This window comes from Trichoplusia ni, chromosome 8, assembly GCF_003590095.1.
Source record: "Trichoplusia ni isolate ovarian cell line Hi5 chromosome 8, tn1, whole genome shotgun sequence".
NCBI classification, from domain to species: domain Eukaryota; kingdom Metazoa; phylum Arthropoda; class Insecta; order Lepidoptera; family Noctuidae; genus Trichoplusia; species Trichoplusia ni.
The window spans coordinates 15,612,104-15,633,454 of record NC_039485.1 but is presented as its reverse complement, the minus strand read 5'-3'; the positions used below and the strand labels follow the sequence as shown (position 1 = coordinate 15,633,454).

Below are 21,351 nucleotides of genomic sequence, written 5' to 3'. Positions count from 1 at the left end.
CCAATATCACGTGCCCGCAGCTGTTCAATATTGAGGTCGCGATCCAAAGAGTTAGTATTTGAATACAAACGCGCCTTTACGGATGTGAAGTCGGTGAGGACCCAAACGGACCAAAAAGACTCAAAATTTGGATTGAACGTTGATCGATTTTGTTTATTTAGTCCGTTCCTTTGGAATGTGAGTACACAACTGATTTGTGTTGTTAACTTTTAATCTAATCGTACACTATTTATCAGTTCAAATATGACTACGATCTTGAGGGCAAAAAAAAAAAACAAATAGATCTAAACAAACGTTATAGTCTTTTGAGATATTCTATAACTTTATCTTTATTACTTGTCTCATAGATCACAAGTAATAAAACGCGAAATGCGAAATAAACAAAAGGTAAGCGACGAGTCAGACGCTATTTCATTTTCGTGTATCAGGAATATATTATCTAACAAAATAGAAAGCAAATATTTGCACAGCACACATAGAGGGCGATGTATCGCTCCGATTTCATTGATAACGATAAAGTTTGACCCATATTTACAAGGCCGCATCGTGTTTATGCATTTGATAAGCATTAAACAGATTAGTGGGACACTCAAAATATTAAATTGGAGTATTTATCGCACGTTGTGTATACAGAGCAAGTGGTAATGGTTAGTAAATATTGGCTAGCTTTAATATGTGAGTTTTGTATAGATATAAAGCTAAGCCTTATATGTTTTTATATATTTTGCCATACAATTACGAAGAGACTCTTTGAAAAAGCGGTCGTAGTCTCATGACAATATGAATTCCTGTGTTTTAGGTTGATAATGTTGACATTATAACTGGCCGCACACTGACACCTTTTAATATCCGATACGTCTCAAACTGGATATCTCTGTCTCTCTCGATGATTCATGGATCGGGATCGTTCTAACAAAACTCAAACCTTGAATAAATCTAATTCATTGAGTCAACGCGTATTATTCTTACTTTTCGGCTTATTGAAAAATATAATATAGATAGTATAGTGTCCATTACAAGAAACAAAAGGACTTTTTATTTTACTTATATCTTAAAAAATAAATAAATGGCATGTTTAAATGCATGTCCGCAGACAATGTCGGGGTATGCAGGTCGTCAAGCCCCGTTACTCCGAGCACTCGAAGACGCATAGAAATCAATGCTAAATGCGCGCTCATACACGCTGTTTACGGATTTCTAGTGTCCAATACGTGTTTATTCTCGGCACTTTATGTAATTCTGGTCACTCACATTCGTACGAATAGCAGCGAGACGAGTGGGACGATATTTGCAAAGGCTTCAGCTAAGTTTTACGTCATTCTTGCTTTTTGAACAATTGTGTTATTGCATGGCTAAACATTTGAATGTTCACATGTAAAAAAGGTTGACTACTTTATTCACTACACGTATAAATCACTACATTTTCCGATAGAAACGGAATGAAGAGACTTGATAATACAGATCCTGATATTAGTCAACACCCTATAAAACGTTATGATTGAAAATAGCAACAATAGATAGGTACAAGATTACAAAAACAGCTGATGCTATAATGATAATTGGACGGAAACTTAACCAAACGACTTATAAATTATGAATGCAAGAATAAAACTGCAACAAAAACAAAAAAAAACAAATAATACCCACGTTTTTCTTGATAATTGAATCAAATCGACGACAAAAACATGGAAACTAATTAAAACAATGCTCGTAATTCAAGTTAATGATCGCGTAATGTCTGTTCTAATGATCGTCTTATTATGAGTCAGTTGGATGTCAAGGTGGGTCATTCAGACGTGTTGGAGATTGCTAAGATTAGCAGTGACGCATGAGAGGATAGGCCCGGTCACTACCCTCAATGGAAATAGCGTATTCAACCTTCTTGCACAGCTGCTGTGCGGTAACGGGCGTGACAAAAACGTGGTTTTTCAAAGGATAGGGGAACAACCGAGATTCCTCTTTGGATTTATATTAGTTGTAACGCTCAACTAATGTTTATTGGATAGGTACTGTAAATAAGTATTCATATCATATCCACATTTATTTGCATCTGAGTTTTTTTATACTTAAATAAATCCTTAAGATATGTATCTATACTGTATAATGTCAACGTACAGATATGCAGAGATATATCTGTCTCTACATCACCTTAGTAGTAATCGAATGATATTTGAGCAAATAATTATTTTATCTAGACATTTCAATGATAAACCTGCACGCCCCTATAAAATGGCACTATAAAGAATTTCAACAAAGCCACAATCGGTCCAATCTTTAAGAGGTTCCTTCCCCACTTTATAAACGTGAAGAGCGTATATTTTTCAATGGCTGTACCGACACATAGGTCTATTTTATGTTGGCAAAGTCGGCTGCACTCTTTAGAGTTGAACCGGCTTAGGCTTTCACGCGGCGGAACAGGGCCTTTTCTTACTCTTGCATCGCGCGGGGGCAATTCTATTGAGTGTCGGGACGCACATTGTGGCTTTACTTCAATGAACTGCACTCTGCCAGTCAATAAAGTTGGAGCCAGCCCGGAAAACATGGCCTCGGAATGAATACGACTTCCTATAACTGTGTTTTAACATTGTTTCACACAGTACATGTTTCTAAAACAAATAAATCTGTTCTACTTCCATGGATAGTAACATAAAATAAACGTAAGCTTTAATAAGTAAAGTAGGAACTATTCGCTTGTAATAACGCCCTTTTTATGGCATTCAACTGTTGATTTAATAACTTTAATAATTTTAAGTCTTTAACATGATTTGTTACGTCACGAACACATCGCCGCGAAAGCTCATCACGAATAGTCTTTTGTTATTGTATCGTCGCGGTTCTACGTTAAAACCTTTGAGATCTCTTTGTCTGGTAAAGAATTGCGTAAGATTAATTACTCATTGTTGACATCAAAACGAAAAGTATCACAACGCGCGGAAATTTAATTACGAGTTTGTTTATTATCGGGTACGGCCATGTCAGGCAAACAATAGACATTTATGGAAAGCAATTTCCTTTTCTTCTATGATGGTTTGAAAACACAACAGAACAAAAAGGTTCTAAACATGTACCCAGACAAAATGTGTATACTTCTGATGATACTCGTTGGACAGTAGGTAGGTAAGTGGCTGTTAATGCTAATGAATATTCAAAACACTTGCTTCGTAAAGTTTTTGTTTAGGAAATAATTCTTTGACTCCTGAGGAATATCATTTGGAACAAAAACATGAAATATTCACAAGGCTCTTTGTCTCAAAAATTGTGAAACTTGACGGCAAACTTGGTGATTTACAAGATAAAGAAGTTAAAAGTAAAGCGTCCGTGATGAAGTATTTGAGGTGCGGTCGGGCGAGAAAATGTTTTTAACACCTTAAGGTTTAAAATCATTCAGGCGTCATAGAACAACAAGGGTTATTTTCCCATAAAAACGGACTATACAGCTACTACTTTTAACCCTATCGTTATTATACTTACACATGAAACTCAAACTGTTAGATACAATTTCTTGGCCGACGCGGCGACGACGGTACATCAACGCAGCTGGTTGTATCCATACTTACGTTGAATAGTTAAACAACTGCCTGTCAAGTTTATTATATGACGAAAATGTAATTTATTAAAACGAGACCGTTTATTTACATGTTAACATTTAATGTGAGAAAAGTGGTTATGTCACTAATAAAGTTTGCTACATTAGATACTTTAGCAACAACTTGTGTACATTATCCTACTTTAGCTCTTATCGATTTGAGTGATAATTTTCTTATCTGATTACTGTGATGTAACCGATAATCGGAATGAAGTAACATTGAGTACACATCCTTGATTAGCTTGCTGAACGTAACTAGGTCATCGACATTTAACTAGATAATGTTTTATGGAGATTCTAGGCATCTATGGGTGATCCTGCTTTAGTATCAATTTGTACTTTGGTTTTACTGTAATAGTAATGGCTTTCGCTCGTGAGTATCGATTTGCATCCTAGTAAAAAGGTCTTCATATTATTATATTTCTTAGACTTATTTGATTAACTGCGATAGTTTAGCAGTGAAACGGAAATACAAGTTTACTTTCGAGTTAATTATATTAGTACGGATGCAATTTTATAAGGAATGAAACAAACACAAATAAACATATTTAAACGTAAATTAAAATTATATTATTTAGAAATATTATGAGTCGTACATATGTGTACTGTATGTTTATGTGTGTATATATATGCGTGTACATGTGCGTATGCGTGTATGTGTCTATATTGTGTGTGTGTCTATGTGTATTTGGTGCACATGTGTGTGACTCATTTATGTTTTTATTATATATATTTAGTAATAAGTACATTTAAGTAAGATAGTAACTATGTCTAGAGACTCATCGACCCCACAGTCAAACCATTGCAAGGGTTTTGTGGGGCTTAGTTAATCAGTTACCTACCAATTTGTTTAAAGATAAATAAATAAATAAGTGTAAAGTTACGTTACATAGTGCCCGATCAACCTTATTGTTGCGATCTTATAAGTCAACCTCGGGATAAACTGCATACTGAAGATTTTTCATTTCTGCAGCCTGCAGCAGAATTCTTAATAAAACAAAATCGCTATGTATCTGATATCCAATATTAATCGTGCAATCGTGTACAAACCAGCAACATCGCAACATGATTAATTCCGGCTGGTTCGACTAAATTTGGAACTTAATCAATTTCTGTTTGACCGGCTTGTTTAGTTCAGCATACGGTGTAACTGGTCTAACCTAGGCTAGACTTACGATGAGGTAAACACGAGTAGGTAGATACTAGCTAGATACTGCCTTTACACAGTTTCAATTAAAGGAGGACTATATTAGAGAGCTAATAGCTATGTCGATATTCTGTCCGTATTGCTATTCGAATTGAAATTCCTGCCTACCATTGTACTGCACTTAAAATCGTTTTATAATTTTTACGACCTGTCAAAAGGTTCTTCTTAAAACGAACAGCGAATCGCTTCGCTATCAAATCTTATTTAGGTGGTCTGCTCTGGTCAATCGCATCCTTTAAGTCCCATTACAAGAAGTTAACACTTACAATCAATGCTAGATGAGAAACAGCGGATGCAGCGAGTCACACGTTTTTTTTCTATCTATCTATACTATTATAGGTTCTAAACGCGATGAACTAACAGCGCTATAATTGCTATAATCCAACATTCACAACTCGGAACAAATGTAGTATGAACGAGCAGAGCTAAGTTCAGTGCACTGTGCATCAATAACAGGTAACAATAAAGTTCGATACTCACTTGTTTATCACAGGAAATTAATGTTGATTCTAGTTCCCAGTTGGACCATAAAACAGCTTTATTTCTACTGGTATACTATTGAAGTATAATTGGCGGATTTTTGATGACCGCTTCGAACTTTGCCTTTGCAGCGTTCATAAGATAAAGACTTGCGACGGACAAATAGACACACAGCGGAGCTCAACAATAGGTTCCGTCTTTACCCTTTGGGGTCGAAACCCTAAAAAAATCTATGACGAATCCATGACTAGGTCGACTAACATATCCTATATTTTGAAACTTAAGAAAAGTCTTTGGAGACGCGGCGTGTAGTAACATTCTATTATTGTTTACTTATTATATGTCCTTGCAAATTCATTAACTCAAATGCACAGTTATATAAAAGTTATAAAAATTGTGTAATTGTAAGCAACTCCAACGTCAATGAGCTGTAAAATTAGATTCTGATTGTTCCGACTGTGGTATTCTAGTTTTAGAATAAAGTCTTTTATTATTATCAATTATTTTTCATGCTAACCACATTTGTAATAAAAAAAACATTTCCGTCACAAAAGAACCATTTAATTAACCATTAAGCGAACCCCAAAAACAATTAACAACGAAAATATTAAACAAGAGCGACACAATTTTAACAAAACCTTTTTCAAAGCAAACATCTTTACGAACAGCTGTTTACACACAGACAACGTTCACGTTTTATTATTTTACTTAATTCTTATGTTCTGCGTAATGAGAAAATGTCTATAGATATAATTGGAATGGAAGCGACATGACTGGCTTCATAAGATGTGTTACCTGCTAATGAAATTTTAGTACAGTCAGTAAGAAAAGATAACAAAACACTACCAAGCCTATAATTGCCCTGTTGTAGTAATATTATTGAAGGCGTGGAAAATAGATGCCACTAGGTATTGTAGTGCGCTGTCCCCCCGCTTATACGACTGCGATAATGACTTTTAAAGGTCGTATTAAGTTCACAAATGTAAGCTCTTAAATACAATTGTTACTAATAGGCAATTGTGACTTGGAAAACAAGTAACTTAAACACCTGAAGGAATGAAACATATTAATATAATATATCCTGGGACAACTCACACAATTTATCTGATCCCAAGCTAAGCAGAGCTTGTGTTATTGTAACCAGACAACTGATAAACTTACTTATATATTTCTAAATACATACATATTATAGATTAATTACACCACACAACTTTTGTCCTGGGTGGGAATCGAACCCACGACCTCCGGTATAGCAGTCAGGGTCACTAACCACTAGACCAACAGGCCCGTCAAGGGACTAACAAGAACTTGGCCCTTCGCAAATCTGATTTTCATTGTCTTTCGTTGCTGATCTTACTTGCACGTATTAAGGTCGGCGTTTAATAACTCGAAGATTTTGCTCATGTATCGTGATATTAGGAAATTAGGCCTGACATATACACAGGTTGGAATCTTTACCTGTCTTACGAGTATATTAGAAGTTTAATGCCAATAATTTTGAACCTTCTGAGAGCTTTTACAAATGCTGTTTATGTAAACGACCGGTGAATTGTACTGCATTTGGATTTTGACATTTAAAAAGCGCTAATTTGAGTGAATGATTCTTGATTTTCATCTTTATTCCAGCTAGTGTTTAGTCAATAAAATGTAAAAAAGAAACAACATGATTTTATTATAAGGAAGTATATTTTATATTAACAATAATCTCTAATGTCAGTGTGTGTCTAGTCGATACCATACATAAATAATAAAACTAATCAATTTCGAACGCAATATTTCAAATGATATTTCTTAGCATTAATAAATACCCAGTTTAATTTGCGCGCAATATTTTATTAATGTGGCATTTAATCAGAACACTAAATCATAAAAGTCATAAATAAGTCCAACAAATCAATTAGAATGAGACAGCCTCTCTAATAAACAATTAAGCAATATATTATTTTTCGAAAGAACAAGCAAGCAATCTTTACTCTGAAGAATTTCGCCTTTATCGATATAACGTTAATATTGGAATAAGACCAGCATTAAAAAAGTTCTGAACACTAGTCACTGTCATCACAGCATTAAGACTGTCATTCGATATTGACAAACTAGACAAGGGAAACAGATTCGATAGCCAAATTAATCGATTACGATCAAACGTGGGCGAAGAATCGATACACGTTAGTTATAACATCGATAAATTTCGTAACTCGAGAAGTTTGTATGCAGATAGCGAACTATCTGTAATGCGATTACTCGATTAGATAATGGAATGCAGTCAATACAAAAGCACTTTGTCGTGACAATGTTGTGAAAGTGAGATGCGGAACTATTTTCAATTCAATTTCTTCGACATCTTGTTTGATGGGTGTGAGAGTAACTCTTTACATCAAGACAATGATTGAAAAAGACGGATAATATAATGTATAATTTAATGTCATTGATTTTATGACACTAGAAAGTCTTGTTTACTATTATTATGATTTGTAAATTCCAACTGATGGGAAAAGGAAGGGAAAGGGAAGCGTTCTTGTGACTTTCCGTAATTTCTGATAACACTTTTAAAGTTAACGGTAGATTTATTATGAAGAAAGTTTGTAAGTGTATTACATGCCATGGGTTTTATTCTTATCAAGGACAAATGTTCGGATGATGCTAAGTTGATAACGATTATTCGCTCTTTGTTTGGGTGTTATTTATCTAAATAAGTGTGTAAAGTATGTCTGTCAATTGTCAAGTAGGTACTCTGTATTATAATATAGGCTTTGCTTGATTTGAGGCCAGATGGAGTTGTGTGAATGTTATTAAATCTTAATCGTTAATTACTTGTTTAGATAAAATTTGGTAGGAACTGAGCTGTGAACTGATGTCATAAGAGGTGCCACTAACTTATGCTACTTACTAATTCCTTTAGTTCTTCGCTTCACAGTTAACCTCTTCATATTGAAATGCCCTATTTTTCAAGGCCATATAGATATACGTATATTTCTTTCAGTTCTTTTGCGATATCTGAATACTAAGTAAACATAATGCACGTTTACAAAGGGCGTATGTAACTATGGAGTACGTAGTACCAACTCATAACTCATAACCATTTACAGTAACGGCAGAAATACATTGTAAATGAAGGTTAATGTTCAACTTCTGACGTTTATGTGTAACTTACGGGGCCTACCATGGTCACTTACAGTATAATACGACATAACTTGGCACGTCGGGTAAGAGCTACAAAATATCGCTGTCTCTGTTTTACACAACTAACTTGTATATTTTGATCTCGCTTTAACAAAATTTTATGTCTTTTCCGAAGTGCCAAGTTACACTGTTTGTAGAAGGGGGAAGCGAGAGGTCGCACTATAAGGTGTAAAGCGGCATCTCTTTCTTGCAACTGCAACCTGCTTACTCTAAGAGATCGTGGTAGACCCCCAGATAACGAATGTATACGTAATAGGAAATGTTATCGTTTAATTTTATAGATTGTCGTGAAATGATAAAATAGCAAGAGTCTGATAATAACACGATAACAGATCCTTATTAAGTGTATCTTTTGGAAAGGAGAGTCTTATCAGAATATCAAATCGTTGACATTAGAAACACCGTTACCTTGAAATAAAAAGTAATATTAATAAACTCATGTCTTTTTAGTTATTTAAACAAAGGTTTGAAAATGACATCTTAGAATGTTGTGTTTTACATAAAGTTTATTAGATTTATTTCTTAAAACATTTGTGCATACCAAGTGTTAAAATTGTATAATTGATAAATTTCTTAAAAACATCTTCGTGGAGTTAGAATACCATGTTTTGTAGTCTTCAAAACTTAACAAATAATGGCTCACATGATCACGAATGTGTTATGGCACTGATACTTAATCATAACTACCTTCGACCTTCGACCTTCGAATATGACGTAATTGTAAGATGTTTGCTGATCTTCAAATTATTATATGTATTTAGATACAACATATTGAATTATGTGCCATGATATTTCCTTTAATGACGATCAAAATACCGGTTACCGGTATCAGTAACATTAAAGCGGAACTGGAATAACTTCTGTTCGTATAAGAGAAAGCGTCATAAATCTATGGGCATGTACCTAATAGGTTCCTGCAGTCCTGTACACAATACAACGGAGTTTGTAACACATGTGACATAAATCATGCATTTCCCGACGGCAACACCACCTCAAAGCGAGCTCGTAAATAACTACATTAAAGTTATTGTAATACAAAGACACAAGGTGAGAAAATAATTACATGGCCCAGTTCACAGCGGACATCTAATGACGGAAATATTTAATCTGTGACGTTTAACTTCGCAATGAAACCTTGCCTTTATAAAAAAGTTTCGAGTCCTTAGGAATTACTTTTGGAGTGTTTCGAAGTTCAAATTATATTTCGAACGAGTTACGGTTGTTTTATAAACGGTGACCTTTGAACGGCTTTTAAATTTAAAGGTTTATATTCAAAAAGTTTTTATACCTCTCGCTTCGTCTCTTGTAAATGTAGTAAAGTAGTTCAGAAGTATAAGAGGTTGACCCCTGGGGCTGATATGGGGTTGTGTTAGATGAAAAGGCAACCTCTAAAGGTGTGAAAAGGCTTTTACAAGGTTGCCATCACGTCAATGACTCTCTTTCGGATCTCAGTATGAATGATGCTTAGGATTTAAAACCACTTGAAAGTTTAAGCACGTAAATAAAAAAAAAATACGTACATTTAGAATCAGTTTTTCCTTCCAGCAAGCAGTCAGGATACCTTGAAAAAAAAACAAACATTAAAACTTCGACATTCAAATTAAAAAGTCATTCACGTTCATGGAATTTGTCATCAAAATAATACGAATGTGAATATTCTGTAGTTTTAACCAAAAATGTGAACATAAAGTCAATTAAAATCATTTGAGAAGCAAGATATTTTTGATCAACAGATTACTCGTAATAAAATCGGAGCCCGCAGTTCATGTCAAACAATTCTGATCAAAATGAGCAAAATATACTTTGATTGTGCTCTCGATCATAATATTAATTTTTATTAATAAAAAAATACCAACAACATGCTTTACTGAAATACCGTAGGTAATGACTCGTCTACCTAAATCCGTATATATAAATTCCAATAACGTGACTATTGATTCAAAAGTACCGGATTAAAACCGATTTGTCATCGAAGCATGTAAAAATACTCGTAAAATACTTTTATCTTTGATTGACTAATATTGATTGACAAAATTTGTGGTATTACAAATTTTGGAAACACGTGGGAAAATTATGGTACGTATTTTTATTGATATTAATATAAACTCGTATTAGACAATATTATTACTCAGGTTTAATCACATGTTATTAAACAATATGTTGGTAATTAATTTAATCAGGGCCTTTGAATTTTATAATTACCAATTTCGTCTACCGAACAGTTTGGCATAGATCTTTTTACTCGCTACTTATACTAATATATTTTTTAAATACTCATACAGGATATAGTATGATTGAATTACGAAATTAAAAAGAAATTGCAACTAAAGATCTTGGATAATCAAAACACACCAACCAAACAACACATTATGTGAGTCTAAGCTGTTTCTTACGCAAATAATTCGCAGAACTTTTTATACCTCGTTACAAGACCTGATCCAATTACAATGTATTACATATGTATGCAAAATAGATATACGGACACATAATGGTACTTTAATTGCGATATACGTAAATAATTAATCATTAGTTTGTTCCTAACGTAATATCTCAAACTTGATTTATCACGAAGGTCCGTGCTTATTACATAGAAAAATATATTATACAAACTGATAAAAACCGGTCAGGTGTGAGTCGGATTTACGACTAATAGGCTAAATATAGGCACAAAATTGATGCTCTATAAAATTGATTACCGTACCAAAGTTGCTGAACCTGGATTTTTTGGTTACATCGGCAACAGAAATCTGTGAAAATTTCAATTGTCTAGCTGTCACGGTTTCTGAGTTACAGCTTGGTACAGAACGCCAGACAGCTGAGTTTTGGCATTTCTTTTTGTATAAATTGGCTTCCGTTTTAACCCTTGAGTACAGAACTCTAAAAACCATCTGGTTTTGATCATGTTTATTAATCATAGTAAGCGTAACTTATTACCATAGATTGCTTATCGATGGCTATGCTAATTCTTAGCAGAGAACACAAGTTTTGAGTCATTAAGGACATTGCATCTCATTTACTTTATTATTGATTTATGATAATTGGAAATCTCTGCAGATACTGTTTCGTAAAATAATAACGTGATGTCAGAATTATATGAATAAAGTTACATAAAATTTTAACTTTGTAAATTTTGTAATCTGATTTAAATTTAATTCAAAAGGAAAGTATCATGTAAATAAGACAATAATAAAGAACAGAATTCCAACGAATATCAATTCAATAAAATATTAATTAATGAAAATATCTTAAACATACCTTCAACTATTTCAAATTAAGAATAATTAACTCAACTTTTCTAAAACTTCACGTGGTCACAAAAACACAACAGATTTATTAATATGTTATATAATTACTATAATTAGTTTCTAAATCACGAGTTTTATTTAAAACAGTTCACTTAACAAAAACCCGTTCAATCACAAGAAGGCTTACGCGAAACGTTCACTCTGATGGGAACTCTCCACGGAACTAAAGTTATTTTGTCGACACCGCGGTCGGGGCAAACCGAACGGACTTACTCCCGATCGACTAGGCACAGTATCGATAAACACGAGTTACATCGCCGTCTTACAACAAGCAAGCGAATGAAAACGCCGTAAAAGACAGCAATGGAATGCGCTCTCGAGTAAGATCTTTCAAGATATTTTACATTAGTAGAGTCAACGTCGTCTGAGGTTCTGAGATACGTTGTCAGGCGGGATTTCTCGCACGTGAACAAATTTGATCCAAGAATGAGATTATAATATCCAGGTGAAACTGCCGCGAATCTTTCCTTAGACAGATCATCTGTAAATATGGAAAAAATTGATGGCATTCGTGTGTGTTCGGATGGGTTAGGCATGGCATGGAATGCTACATGACGACTATACCTTTTTGTACATGTTTTGTGGCCTTTATAACATTATTATTTTCTTTTGAACATTATGAAAAATGCACTTTAAGGTTTCGACTTCTGTTACAAAAAATAATGCAGTACTTTTTATTTGAATTCAGAACTGTAACATGAAAATAATCATTACCAGACGAGATAGATCAAACGATTGATATGACGTAATTTGAGGCAGTAATAAATCAACTATTAATTAAAATTAGGCAATAGCGTAACATTAATTAGTAACAGACTCTAGATCCGAGATGATCATATTGATAACCGAACTGAAAATCCGAAAACAGAACAACTGATTCAAGTATAAGAAAAACTCCGAGTTTGACATGCAAAGAAAACAAGACTCGAAAGAGAACATTCATTCAATTTAAAAGATCACGAAGTACGAAGGATTGACTTGATCCTTCACTCGCTCAATGCTAAGGATTTGATCTCATCACTTGGATCTCGGATTATGGCGTGTCAATAACCGGGATTCAACGCTTGCTATAGAGATCTGTGGAATGGCATCGGCACTGTCAATAGTGGCTAAGTGCCTGGCTTACCGCGCTTAGGGCTCGGATTATCTCTGCACATTCAAATGTTTGCAAATCTTGGCTTTGGATTTCATCTAATGCTAGCAAGGACTTAAAGTAATAACTGTAAAGATAAGTAAAGTCATTAATCAGTTTTTATGATATCAAATTACTTGGTTTTTAACAGGAAAATCAGTCGCCTATATCAAGCGATGACTAACTCATACCGTGTACTGTCCAGCGTACTGCATTACAAACGACAAGGTTATGTTTACAATGATTTCCATTAAAGAATCACGACTCACAAAACATTAAGGCGATGAGACACAATGTATTGCTAACTCATCAACACTACATATACGCCAGTTGATTAGCACTGCAGTGTCATACGAGCGTCTCCCGTTTCGTGAGAATGTAATGCACTCAAGCATTACCAGGCTGTATCTAAATTGTTTGGAACATGCCGTGACAGATTACGTTATTGTTTGTAACAATTATCGTACCATGTTTAGGACCGGTTCGACAAACAATGTTCAATTCTCTCTCGCAATGTTTTTTTGGAATTGACACGGCGTAATGCTGTAAAAGTATAATTTTGCCGCAAAAAAACCTCTTTCGTGTTACTAAAGTTATCGACGATATAACTCTTTATGCTTAATAAATAAAGCTCGATTGGTATTTTATAAATTGGTAACCAGATTTACCAAATCAAGCTCTAAAACAAATTAATCACGAAATAGATTTTTTAATTGATATTAACTCATTCCCAACCGCTTGTAAACATTTCTCCACAGCAATCATCTTATCAATTATTGATGTCAAAACGCAGAAATTGACCCTTCCAATTTGTAACACCGAACCTACATACCCAAATTGAAAGGTTATTTAATTACCATAAAATAAAATGAGTCAGTTTACAAATCGATTTTCACACGTTGTCACCCCGTTATCTGTGACTCGTCGGGCAAATTTCCCTGTTAGAAATATGGGACAAATATAGAGGGAAAATAAAGGCTTATTGAGTTCACTCTTCCGTTGAGTGGGGTCACTTCCTGGAGTGTCCGGGGAACGGCCGGCAAATCCTATTACCTGCATATCGATCGAGCTTATTCTGCTTTTGCACTTTACGTACACTCATAGCTTATTTCCAGCCAAATTTCATCATTATGTTATGAAATAGTGCGTTCATGTAAACATTCGGTAAAACGCATTACAGAGTGAATATTTTAGTTACGCAGGTGCAGATTTTGTAAATAGAGTAATGTTTATGAGTGAGAGAATAGCTGGTGTTTTTACTTCGCGCTATATTTGTGCAAAACAATTTATATTATAATCGAGAAATTGGATTAAACTACATCGATTTATACGTTCCTAATGTGTATATCGTGTATCGTGACAAAATTGTATCACGTACCGGAGACCGATGATCGATTTCCTTGGGGAGCTCATAAAATCGTTGTTTCCCATCATAATGCCAAGCAGTCGTTACCGTCACGGACAGATGGATCGAAAGAAGTCTGGCAACAGGTCTTACCTCGTACCTTTTATCGGTATCCCCTATTCCGTAAGTGTATCATTATCTACGAATAAGTTTCGAGTTCTTTTTCATGCGGGCGCTATTGTTCAAAGTCATTTTTGTACAAGCGACTGATTTTGTAATCGTTTTAATGTTGATAGTATTTAATAGTACAAAAATGATGAGGTTAAATTTTCTTACACATTTACAAAGGAATTACTTATAGCCGTTATTATATGCCTTATAGAGCTGCGTTTTAAGAATCTCAAACAGAATACTACTTTTGAAATAGTAAACTTTAAAATACCCATAAGGAAACTTGTCTGCGAGTTCCGAACCATCTGCTTCAATTGTTTTGACACCTGTTACGCGCATCAACGCACTTTGTTCTTTACTAAACGAATCCATATCTGTACCACTCACCCATGTATGTACACATACCTACCATAATCGTATGAAATATTGTTCCACTCAACATTTGGTCGTGTGGTAATAATTCTGATTTGTTTATGAGGGCAATAGTTTGACTTGTCCAAAATAGATACTTTTTACTGCACACTATTGTTGAAGTTTCGTGATCACCGGCAATAAAAACGAAGCCGTGACTTGATGGTGACCCTGAACTGAGTATATGCATTTGGTTTATAAAAATGTTAAAATATACTTTTATCTTTATGGAAGATCGTCGTGTTCGAAAATATTTCCTTTTTATGAAACGACGCGCGACGGTGCATTCTGCATACCCTAAAAACAAACAACAAATGTAAAGGACATCAACATATTTGTAGCTTTAACTTGGCGCCAATCGAAGAGGTACTAATTTGTTTTATGTTTATCAATAAAATGTCTTAAGTAATGCGCCAGGGCCCGAGCCAGAATTAAAAAAATAATCAGACGTGCATGAGAGCAAAGAGAAAAATATAAAGCAGTATTTGTACGGTTGTGTCGTGTTTGTGGCGTATCTGTCAATTGTCTGGTAAATTATGTCATTCGCATGCCGAACAGCGCCTGCTCCTTTTTCGAATTTTAAACCATCGATCAAACTGTGTGACAAGTATCAGTTTTGCGTTCGTTAACGGTCTTTAAACAACCACCTACCAGATTTCAATAGTAGGCAACTGTTCTTAATTAATTTCAACTGCAACAATATCTTAAATAGCGCAGTATTAATAATTCATTGTACTTAATTATTATCTCTGTTACACATAAATAAACCACCTCATTGGTCTGTTGGCAAGTTGGCAAGTGACCTAAGATCCTTGCTTTGATATGCAGGTCGCGATAAAGAAATTTGTTGTTTTCGAGATTAAAAAAACTTGTTCCAAATTCCACTTGTAGATTTAAATTATCTTCATTCGCAAGGCACGTTGTCAATAAAGCTTTATTAGAATACATATGACAATCGTTCTACCTGAATTCCATTTCACAATGTGTTCGTTTAGTTTAATTAACAGCGCAGTTTGGACCTAGACCACTACAGTATGGCTACAAAATACCAATTTATTTTGTGGTAACTTCAACCGCAGTTTGTCCGGTCCTTGATATATCAAGGCAAGCCACCTTTGTGTGCAGGACGACCGCATTATATTCAAATGCAAGAATGTTAAATTAGGACTCAAGAATGTTATTGTTTTGAATTAATCGTACGTTTGTAGAGAACCTTATTTGGCTAGTAATGGTATCATAATTAAAAATACATTGGGATGGGTAGATACTTTTACAAAGGTGTGTTTTGCTTCTTAGTCACGGTTTACTATTACTGTCTTGTTCGCCTATTGTTAGGGTACCGTAGCCAAAGAGTAAAAAACGCAATATTCACAACGGTTTAGAGTCAAGAACGCAATCTATATTCACAACGGTACGGTCACAATAAATATATATTCATTAAGAATGAGAAACTCCTAAATAAAGTGACTGAAATTTGGTATTATGTACTAATTTTCATTACATTTGCCCATACTTCATCACGCAGGCCTTTTATATTAACTGATCCACGAATCCTCCTACCTAGTGAAGTGGCTATTAGGTGTAATAAATAATAGTCTAGATTAATTAACACATACAAAATGTTGAGTATATTTATAATCTAATTACTAGGCTAAAGATGTTGTTTGTAAGTATAGTATACCTATTCCACTGACCACTACTCAAGCAACGATCCCGTCTGCCCGTGTCATGTCTGTAAGTATCGTGGTACGTAATGATACGCAAATACCTGTTCCACTTGCTTTTAACTCATGCAATTTGCTTCTCGATAATTGGCGCGGGAAAATGTTACTTTCTTTCGTTTCATTTTTCATTATTTCCCAGACTAATACGGAAATATTACTAGCATCGCATGTCTGTTGCCTTTATTCTAGTTGGAGTAAAATACGCTTTTCTGAATAATCAGTAGTATGGTACTAGGTAACATCTTTAATTCTGACTTTATTCGGACTGAATTTAACTTTATGTTTGAATATTTTATGGATATTGATTTATCCTTTTCTGGGACAAACGAAGTGTATTTTTCTGAATTATAATACATACATATACATATATCCAGGGACAACTCACACACGGTTATCTGATCCCAAGCTAAGCAGAGCTTGTGTTATGGTAACCAGACAAGTGATAAACTTACTTATATATTTATAAATACATACATATTATAGATAAACTACACCCAGACACCAGAACAAATGATCATGCTCATCACACAACATTTATCCTGGGCGGGAATCGAACCCACGACCTCCGGTATATCAGTCAGGGTCACTAACCACTAGACCAACAGGCCCATCAAATTATTCAAAGACTATATCACGTTTCTGCTTTGGGAGTTATTAAATGCTCCACATATAATATTTCTGAAAAAATAAATAGGTAGTAAGTATTCCTATTTTTGATGATAAATTGTCACTGGGTAGTATTGAAGAGTTGAAGCATTAGCAGGTAAGTACTTAGAACATTTCACGTTCGTTTAGGGGGTTAGGCCTAGGTTCAACTAGGGAATTAAAGGGTAGCATTGTAGTCTTTGCCTTGCCATAGAGCAAAACTGATATTCTTTCTAATACATCATCAAAATTAAATTAAATAGGAAAGCGAAATACGGACATTATCTAACCAAAAAACCACACGCTCATTTAACCTAACAAAAAGTACTTAAGTCATATCATGCAGTCTAAAATAATATTGTAAATTGTAAGCGACTGGAGCTAACACATTCTATTGTAAGCCTCTAGTAATTAGTGTAAAAAACCTGTAGGTAGGGTGTAAGTGGTTGTACAAAGGCCCTTGGCGTCGCTGTAGTCAGCGGTGAGCCAGTGAGCCGGCGAGTTGGTGACATAATGGCCCTTGCCCGCGGCCCTAATGACGACTATTTATTGTGAGAAGCCCCGCGATTATACAAAACACGGCTTTGGGGAAACGTTTTGATGTAAATAGTGTAAAAAGGTTTGTTATAACGTCGCTCTGACATTTTTTGCCGTCGCGACCTAGATTCTCTTTTGTTTCTTTGAATAAGGACTGCCATTAATTTTAATTCTTCTTATGTGTTTTGTTTAATTGTGTTTACATCTATTTAATGTGTGTTTTTGTAGCCATACAATGAAGTTATTCATACTTATTATTTATTACATTGTTGGAAAATCCTTAGTTTACAATATGGTATAATATCAAGTATTTTATTCTATGATTCTATCACGTGGGACTTAGGAAGATATCGCGAAAAGTGGGTGGATAGTTCCCACCCACAGACTTAAACCCCTCCGCAGTGAGGTTTAAAACTAACTTAAAAATACATTTTAAGACCTATCTATTCAATAGCATTGTCTCAACTGTGATCGATCGACAACACGCACATCGCTATCACCTGTAACAACAACATTAAGCGATATAATAACATTTACGATCCTAATTTGTTATTACATCTAGCAACATATTAAGAAAATAAAGGCGCTTCTCACGTGAAAATTTACAAAGGACGGACACATGGTAATAGAAGATCGATCAACATTCGCATGAGACGTTCCTGACGAGAATTTCGAAACTATCGATAACTGTTCATCCTAAAAGGTATCGACAACTACAATTTAGAGATGATGTCGTTCTATCGATATTTTAAAATCTTGCTCTTCCCCGCCCTATGAATACGGCTAGACTCCAAACGATATTCTCAGGAGAAAAATGTATATAAGAGGCACAGATGAAAATAGAAGATCGATCAACTTAGGTATGGGACGTCGCGGACAATAATTTCGAAACTATCGATAACTGTCAGTCTTAAAAGGTACCAACAACTGTACAATTCACTCTAGAGATGTCCCCCACCAGTGACCAGTCACCGTCGAGTATTGACCAACAATACTCTAGAATTATTAACCGTTAAACAGTGCATAATTGCACTACATTCAGTTTAGCTGCTCGCAAGTTATTCCGTTAAGGCTGAACTTAAACAAAGATGTAAATTACCTTGTATGTGTTTATTATCTAAGCACCGTCATGTATACTTAATAGCGGTTTTTACTGGGTTTTGTGCTGGTTATTCAGTACAAAAACTTGAGTCGTGTATCACGATTTTTAATGGCAAATAAGGCACTTATGTTCTTCAAATAACAATCGGAAACTTTGATGCGTATATCGCTATTAAATAAAGTTGATTCTTAGTCGCATCATTACCGTAAGATTGATGAGCACAAAGTTTAAGGGAAATCGGTGTATAAATTAATTCAATAGTGGAACTGATTTGTTAATTATCGTGGCTCAAATGAAGCGTCGTTCCGCTAAGACGATGCCGGTTGCCATGACGGGAGCACTTAAAATAGTCGCTCAGTTCGCCGTAAAAGTCCACTCGCTAACCAGAAATAAATTACATACACACGCAAGTGAATGTGTTTCAAACATCCATCAAAATTGTTCAGATAGCACCGAAAACAACACGATATCGATTACAGTTTCGAACTAAATGAAGTTGCTTACACGTTGTTATGAGAAAACACAAATGATATTTATTTACCGATGCAACAATTAACAACGTTGTACTTAACAATAATTCCTTTGTAATTACAAACTTAAACTCATTATAACGCCAATCAGCGAGTTGAAATACACGTACCGAACCTTTTATAATTCGTTTTCTCATCGAAAACCAATTACAACGCGGTTTTTCAGTTTATTGCTTCAATGACTTGCAGGAAGCCGCGAAAAATATAGTACTTAATATACAAATAATTCTTTACTAACCGACTTCATTTTTGTTGGGAATGACTCTGAGAAAAAAAGATAGATTGCATCATTAGTTTTTGTCGTAACAGCTTCATTAGAGAGAGTATTAAATGTTCTCATCCTTTTCGTCGAGTTAATAGTCGCGTCATTAAGTCGCCGAGTCCACAAAATGTATGATAAGCACGTGATATCTATCTTGAAACTTTAAATTGTCGGAACTAATGGCTGCGCGAGTGAACCTCAGGTGTGGAAGAGCCTCGACACTCCGCAAAGTTCACTGCTCCTTCAGTCACCGCGCTCATGGTAACATTCGTGACAAAGTAAAACCTACTCTATCATTATTTCCTTGCGAGTTAACTTACATTGACAGCGATAAGTTTATTCTGGTAAACCATTACATTATTCTTTATTGACGAAAGGAAATGAGACCACCGTCAAAGATTGAAAAGCAATAAGGAGCATTACGTGAATTACGTCCATTGAATGGTAAAATAATATTTGGGAAGACTCACTTATTTTTGATGATAGTTGTCACGTTGTTACGTGGTGAAGTTGTGGGCACCTGAGGATATTAACGTGGACTAAGATAAATGAAGCGTTAGAATAAAAGAGGGCGACATTTCGCCACGGCCGCGTACCGTGGTGTCGAGTTGTGTCGCAAGCAGCATAAATTTGACTCGCCAGAATTCCGGTCTCGCCGAATATCACACTGGTACAATATGCTAACGACCAGTATTGCACGTCTCACCTGTTATACTAGTATCGCGATGACTGTGTTTTACGTGATTTCACAGTATCCTTGTGGTAATGACATCATTGCTTTGGTTAAACACTTTAAGAGTTATTTATAAAGAAATTAATTGATAAAGGTATGTATACAACCGTTGTAAACAAAAACTACAGAAGGTGTTGATGTAAATAAATCAATAAAGACATTTTTTCAAGTAAATTTATTAACAATCAATTCAAAACAATCCTCAAGATGCATGGCATTGTGCGTATGACATTGGATTGTATGTGGCATTTTAAAAATCGAATATTAAATGGCCATTATCATAATAGGCCTACGCATTGCACAGATGCCGAGGACAGTTTCGATGGTTGTAAAACGTTTATGCCTTAAACTCCGTCTTTCTTTGTTACAAAGAATGCATTTTGTTCAACGGTTAGACAAACCATAAAGGCCAATTTTGTAAAAGGCAGTAAAAAGTATATTGTTATGTTTTCGTCTGCTGCCAACTCATGACAAAAACGTTTTCCCACGGTAACGAGAGAGAATTAACGATCTGTTATTATTTTTACTTGCCTATCAAAAACTGAAACAACGTCATACGCGTACATTCAGTTTAAAAACAAAAACTTCCTGGCGTTTCACATCCTCAATAATCGTTTTAGATAGTCCAAGGCTTTGTGACTTCCGATACCAGATATTAACTTCCATTTTGGCGTCCATTCAACAGAGTATTATTTCGAGAACAGTGCTTGTGGAGGTGGCAATGTACTGCAAGTCGGTCGGCAAAGCTGGCTTGTGGAATTAGCGCATTATTTATAACTAAACCACCCCCGCGTCAGGTGAGCCAGTTCGGGACGTTCCCATTGCGTTTTAAATAAATATATGTGTGTTAGGTACTTCCGTTACTCGGTCATTCTATCGATTAGCATTTATTTCTGTTGGCGGTAAAAACATCTGTTGAGTTTTACTGGCTTTTAATGTTCTCAATATTAATGTACAATTTGGTCGTTAAATTTAAGTTTAATATCAAGGAGTGTAGTCGC

General features: G+C 35.0%; 1 protein-coding gene across 1 annotated transcript in view; it reads right to left on the bottom strand.

Annotated features, from left to right (window-relative positions):
• Positions 1-21,351, bottom strand: part of LOC113497003 — a 45,364-nt gene that overhangs the window by 18,064 nt on the left and 5,949 nt on the right. Inside the window, exon 2 of the mRNA XM_026876433.1 lies at positions 9,974-10,014. The gene's annotated coding sequence lies outside the window, so the exon portion shown is untranslated. The remainder of the gene's footprint in view (positions 1-9,973; positions 10,015-21,351) is intronic.